Genomic DNA, 6,750 nt, shown 5'->3' with positions numbered 1-6,750 from the left:
GTATTTCTGCCCAGCATTTTCACATATAGGTTAATGATACACACATTTAAAGCTTAGCTCTTCCTCTGCACTGTAAGCCCAGGCCCAGAACTCAAAGACAACCTGGAAGCTTAAAACCAGCCATACAGTACACACAGCCAAGTCTTACATTTCCGGGTGAGTACAGATAAACCTTCCCCAGGTGATGCATTTTACAGAGTCTCACCGAAGAGGGTAGAATTGCTGCTGACTCAGAGGCCTGGCTCTCTCTTCAACAGGATCACATTTACTTCAGTGATAGGGCATATATAGCCTAGATCCAGGCCTTTCACTGGAGACCAACATTGTTCATTTTCAAACTTGTGGCCCTGTCAGAGAACTGTTGAGTTAGGCTAAATTGGCTCTTTCCAGAGGCCTGCTGTAAGGTCAGGGGTCAGATTTCTTAAGGTTTTAAGCTATGTATTTCTGCCCAGCATTTTCACATATATGGTTAATGATACACACATTTAAAGCTTAGCTCTTCCTCTGCACTGTAAGCCCAGGCCCAGAACTCAAAGACAACCTGGAAGCTTAAAACCAGCCATACAGTACACAGCCAAGTCTTACATTTCCGGGTGAGTACAGGATAAACCTCTCCCCAGGTGATGCATTTTACAGAGTCCACCGAAGAGGGTAGAATTGCTGCTGACTCAGAGGCCTGGCTCTCTCTTCACAGGATCACATTTACTTCAGTGATAGGGCAATATATAGCCTAGATCCAGGCCTTTCACTGGAGACCAACATTGTCATTTTCAAACTGTGGCCCCTGTCAGAGAACTGTTGAGTTAGGCCTAAATTTGGCTCTTTCCAGAGGCCTGCTGTAAGGTCAGGGGTCAGATTCTTAAGGTTTTAAGCTATGTATTCTGCCCAGCATTTTCACATATATGGTTAATGATACACACATTAAAGCTTAGCTCTTCCTCTGCACTGTAAGCCCAGGCCCAGAACTCAAAGACAACCTGGAAGCTTAAAACCAGCCATACAGTACACACAGCCAAGTCTTACATTTCCGGGTGAGTACAGGATAAACCTCCCCCAGGTGATGCATTTTTACAGAGTCTCACCGAAGAGGGTAGAATTGCTGCTGACTCAGAGGCCTGGCTCTCTCTTCAACAGGATCACATTTACTTCAGTGATAGGGCAATATAGCCTAGATCCAGGCCTTTCACTGGAGACCAACATTGTTCATTTTCAAACTTGTGGCCCCTGTCAGAGAACTGTTGAGTTAGGCCTAAATTTGGCTCTTTCCAGAGGCCTGCTGTAAGGTCAGGGGTCAGATTCTTAAGGTTTTAAGCTATGTATTTCTGCCAGCATTTTCACATATATGGTTAATGATACACACATTTAAAGCTTAGCTCTTCCTCTGCACTGTAAGCCCAGGCCCAGAACTCAAAGACAACCTGGAAGCTTAAAACCAGCCATACAGTACACACAGCCAAGTCTTACATTACCGGGTGAGTACAGGATAAACCTCTCCCAGGTGATGCATTTTTACAGAGTCTCACCGAAGAGGGTAGAATTGCTGCTGACTCAGAGGCCTGGCTCTCTCTTCAACAGGATCACATTTACTTCAGTGATAGGGCAATATATATAGCCTAGATCCAGGCCTTTCACTGGAGACCAACATTGTTCATTTTCAAACTTGTGGCCCCTGTCAGAGAACTGTTGAGTTAGGCCTAAATTTGGCTCTTTCCAGAGGGCTGTAAGGTCAGGGGTCAGATTTCTTAGGTTTTAAGCTATGTATTTCTGCCCAGCATTTTCACATATATGGTTAATGATACACACATTTAAAGCTTAGCTCTTCCTCTGCACTGTAAGCCCAGGCCCAGAACTCAAAGACAACCTGGAAGCTTAAAACCAGCCATACAGTACACACAGCCAAGTCTTACATTTCCGGGTGAGTACAGGATAAACCTCTCCCAGGTGATGCATTTTTACAGAGTCTCACCGAAGAGGTAGAATTGCTGCTGACTCAGAGGCCTGGCTCTCTCTTCAACAGGATCACATTTACTTCAGTGATAGGGCAATATATAGCTAGATCCAGGCCTTTCACTGGAGACCAACATTGTTCATTTTCAAACTTGTGGCCCTGTCAGAGAACTGTTGAGTTAGGCCTAAATTTGGCTCTTTCCAGAGGCCTGCTGTAAGGTCAGGGGTCAGATTTCTTAAGGTTTTAAGCTATGTATTTCTGCCCAGCATTTTCACATATATGGTTAATGATACACACATTTAAAGCTTAGCTCTTCCTCTGCACTGTAAGCCCAGGCCCAGAACTCAAAGACAACCTGGAAGCTTAAACCAGCCATACAGTACAACAGCCAAGTCTTACATTCCGGGTGAGTACAGGATAAACCTCTCCCCAGGTGATGCATTTTACAGAGTCTCACCGAAGAGGGTAGAATTGCTGCTGACTCAGAGGCTGGCTCTCTCTTCAACAGGATCACATTTACTTCAGTGATAGGGCAATATATAGCCTAGATCCAGGCCTTTCACTGGAGACCAACATTGTTCATTTTCAAACTTGTGGCCCCTGTCAGAAACTGTTGAGTTAGGCCTAAATTTGGCTCTTTCCAGAGGCCTGCTGTAAGGTCAGGGGTCAGATTTCTTAAGGTTTTAAGCTATGTATTTCTGCCCAGCATTTTCACATATATGGTTAATGATACACACATTTAAAGCTTAGCTCTTCCTCTGCACTGTAAGCCCAGGCCAGAACTCAAAGACAACCTGGAAGCTTAAAACCAGCCATACAGTACACACAGCCAAGTCTTACATTTCCGGGTGAGTACAGGATAAACCTCTCCCCAGGTGATGCATTTTTACAGAGTCTCACCGAAGAGGGTAGAATTGCTGCTGACTCAGAGGCCTGGCTCTCTCTCAACAGGATCACATTTACTTCAGTGATAGGGCAATATATAGCCTAGATCCAGGCCTTTCACTGGAGCCAACATTGTTCATTTTCAAACTGTGGCCCCTGTCAGAGAACTGTTGAGTTAGGCCTAAATTTGGCTCTTTCCAGAGGCCTGCTGTAAGGTCAGGGGTCAGATTTCTTAAGGTTTTAAGCTATGTATTTCTGCCCAGCATTTTCACATATATGGTTAATGATACACACATTTAAAGCTTAGCTCTTCCTCTGCACTGTAAGCCCAGGCCCAGAACTCAAAGACAACCTGGAAGCTTAAAACCAGCCATACAGTACACACGCCAAGTCTTACATTACCGGGTGAGTACAGGATAAACCTCTCCCCAGGTGATGCATTTTTACAGAGTCTCACCGAAGAGGGTAGAATTGCTGCTGACTCAGAGGCCTGGCTCTCTCTCAACAGGATCACATTTACTTCAGTGATAGGGCAATATATAGCCTAGATCCAGGCCTTTCACTGGAGACCAACATTGTTCATTTTCAAACTTGTGGCCCCTGTCAGAAACTGTTGAGTTAGGCCTAAATTTGGCTCTTTCCAGAGGCCTGCTGTAAGGTCAGGGGTCAGATTTCTTAAGGTTTTAAGCTATGTATTTCTGCCCAGCATTTTCACATATGGTTAATGATACACACATTTAAAGCTTAGCTCTTCCTCTGCACTGTAAGCCCAGGCCCAGAACTCAAAGACAACCTGGAAGCTTAAAACCAGCCATACAGTACACACAGCCAAGTCTTACATTACCGGGTGAGTACAGGATAAACCTCTCCCCAGGTGATGCTTTTTACAGAGTCTCACCAAAGAGGGCAGAATTGCTGCTGACTCAGAGGCCTGGCTCTCTCTTCAACAGGATCACATTTACTTCAGTGATAGGGCAATATATAGCCTAGATCCAGGCCTTTCACTGGAGACCAACATTGTTCATTTTCAAACTTGTGGCCCTGTCAGAGAACTGTTGAGTTAGGCCCTGGTGATGCATTTTTTCAGAGTCTCACCAAAGAGGGCAGAATTGCTGCTGCTGCCTAGGAGACTCAGATTTTCAGTTGTGATACACCAAATTGTAGCCTGAATCCCCTCTTTCCATGAAGCCGAAACACTTTAATTTAGCCAAACAGGAAATCTCAAAATATGCATTACAATAAAGCCAATTAAGGAGGTTTTCTGAGCGCTCCAAAATACTCTAATATATAACCAGGCTGTACAGCCTAGGAGACTCAGATTTTCAGTTGTGATACACCAAATTGTAGCCCTGAATCCCCTCTTTCCATCAAGCCCTAACACATTAATTTAGCCCCACAGGACAGCTAAGAATATGTATTACAATGTAGCCAAATCAGGCGGTATTCTCAGCGCTCTAATATGTGGTCCAAATATTAACCAGGTTGCTCTGCCTAGGAGACTCAGATTTTCAATTGTGATACACCAAACGTAGCCCTGAATCCCCTCTTTCCATCAAGCCCTAACACATTAATTTAGCCCCACAGGACAGCTAAGAATATGCATTACAATACATAATTAAGGAGTTTTTCTGAGCGCCCAAAATTTACTCCTAATATGAACCAGGCTGTTCAGCCTAGGAGACTCAGATTTTCAGTTGTGATACACCAAATTGTAGCCCTAAATCCCCTCTTTCCATGAAGCCCAAATACTTTAATTTAGCCCAACAGGAAAGCTCAAAATATGCATTACAATAAAGCTAATTAAGGAGGTTTTTTGGGCGCTCCAAAATACTCCTAATATTAACCAGGCTATTCAGTCCAGCAGACTCAGATTTTCAGTTGTGATACATCAAATTGTAGCCCTGAATCCCCTCTTTCCATGAAGCCCTAACATTAATATAGCCCAACAGGAAAGCTAAAAATATGCATTACAATATAGCCAATTAGGAGGTATTCTGAGGGCCAAAATTGACTGCTAATATTACCAGGCTGTTCAGCCCAGGAGAATCAGATTTTCAGTTGTGATACACCAAATTGTAGCCCTAAACCCTCTTTCCATCAAGCCCAAACACATTAATTTAGCCCAACAGGACAGCTAAAAGTATGCATTACAATGTAGCCAATTCAGGCGGTATTCTCAGCGCTCTAATATGTAGTCCAAATATTAACCAGGTAGCTCAGCCTAGGAGAATCAGATTTTCAGTTGTGATACACCAAATTATAGCCCTGAATCCCCTCTTCCCCGAAGCCCAAACACTTTAATTTAGCCCAACAGGACAGCTAAAAATATGCATTACAATACATCTAATTAAGGAATTTTCTGAGCGCCCCAAAATTTACTCCTAATATGAGCCAGGCTGTTCAGCCTAGGAGACTCAGATTTTCAGTTGTGATACATCAAATTGTAGCCCTGAATCCCCTCTTTCCATGAAGCCTAACACTTTAATATAGCCCAACAGGAAAGCTAAAAATATGCATTACAATATAGCCAATTAAGGAGGTATTCTGAGGGCTCCAAAATTGACTGCTAATATTACCAGGCTGTTCAGCCCAGGAGATCAGATTTCAGTTGTGATACACCAAATTGTAGCCCTAAATCCCTCTTTCCATCAAGCCCAAACACATTAATTTAGCCCAACAGGACAGCTAAAAGTATGCATTACAATGTAGCCAATTCAGGCGGTATTCTCAGCGCTCTAATATGTAGTCCAAATATTAACCAGGTAGCTCAGCCTAGAAGAATCAGATTTTCAGTTGTGATACACCAAATTATAGCCCTGAGTCCCCTCTTTCCCCGAAGCCCAAACACTTTAATTTAGCCCAACAGGACAGCAAAAATATGCTTACAATACATCTAATTAAGGAATTTTTCTGAGCGCCCCAAAATTTACTCCTAATATAGCCAGGCTGTTCAGCCTAGGAGACTCAGATTTTCAGTTGTGATACACCAATTGTAGCCCTAAATCCCCTCTTTCCATGAAGCCCAAATACTTTAATTTAGCCAACAGGACAGCTAAAAATATGCATACAATATAGCCAATTAAGGAGGTATTCTGGGCTCCAAAATCTACTGCTAATATTACCAGGCTGTTCAGCCCAGGAGACTCAGATTTTCAGTTGTGATACACCAAATTGTAGCCCTGAATCCCCTCTTTCCATCAAGCCCAAACACATTAATTTAGCCCAACAGGACAGCTAAAAGTATGCATTACAATGTAGCCAATTCAGGCGGTATTCTCAGCGCTCTAATATGTAGTCCAAATATTAACCAGATAGCTCAGCCTAGGAGAATCAGATTTTCAGTTGTGATACACCAAATTATAGCCCTGAATCCCCTCTTTCCCCGAAGCCCAAACACTTTAATTTAGCCCAACAGGACAGCTCAAAATATGCATTACAATACATCTAATTAAGGAGTTTTTCTGAGCGCCCCAAAATTTACTCCTAATATGAACCAGGCTGTTCAGCCTAGGAGACTCAGATTTTCAGTTGTGATACACCAAATTGTAGCCCTAAATCCCCTCTTTCCATGAAGCCCAAATACTTTAATTTAGCCCAACAGGACAGCTAAAAATATGCATTACAATATAGCCAATTAAGGAGGTATTCTGAGGGCTCCAAAATCTACTGCTAATATTACCAGGCTGTTCAGCCCAGGAGACTCAGATTTTCAGTTGTGATACACCAAATTGTAGCCCTGACTCCCCCTTTCCATCAAGCCCAAACACATGAATTTAGCCCAACAGGACAGCTAAAAGTATGCATTACAATGTAGCCAATTCAGGCGGTATTCTCAGCGCTCCAATATGTGGTCAAAATATTACCAGGCTGTTCAGCCCAGGAGACTCAGATTTTCAGTTGTGATACACCAAATTGTA

Source organism: Micropterus salmoides, unplaced genomic scaffold, assembly GCF_014851395.1.
Source record: "Micropterus salmoides isolate LMB-PRFRI ecotype aquatic unplaced genomic scaffold, ASM1485139v1 Ms_hic_scaffold_2, whole genome shotgun sequence".
Taxonomy (NCBI): domain Eukaryota; kingdom Metazoa; phylum Chordata; class Actinopteri; order Centrarchiformes; family Centrarchidae; genus Micropterus; species Micropterus salmoides.
This window is presented reverse-complemented; position numbering follows the sequence as displayed.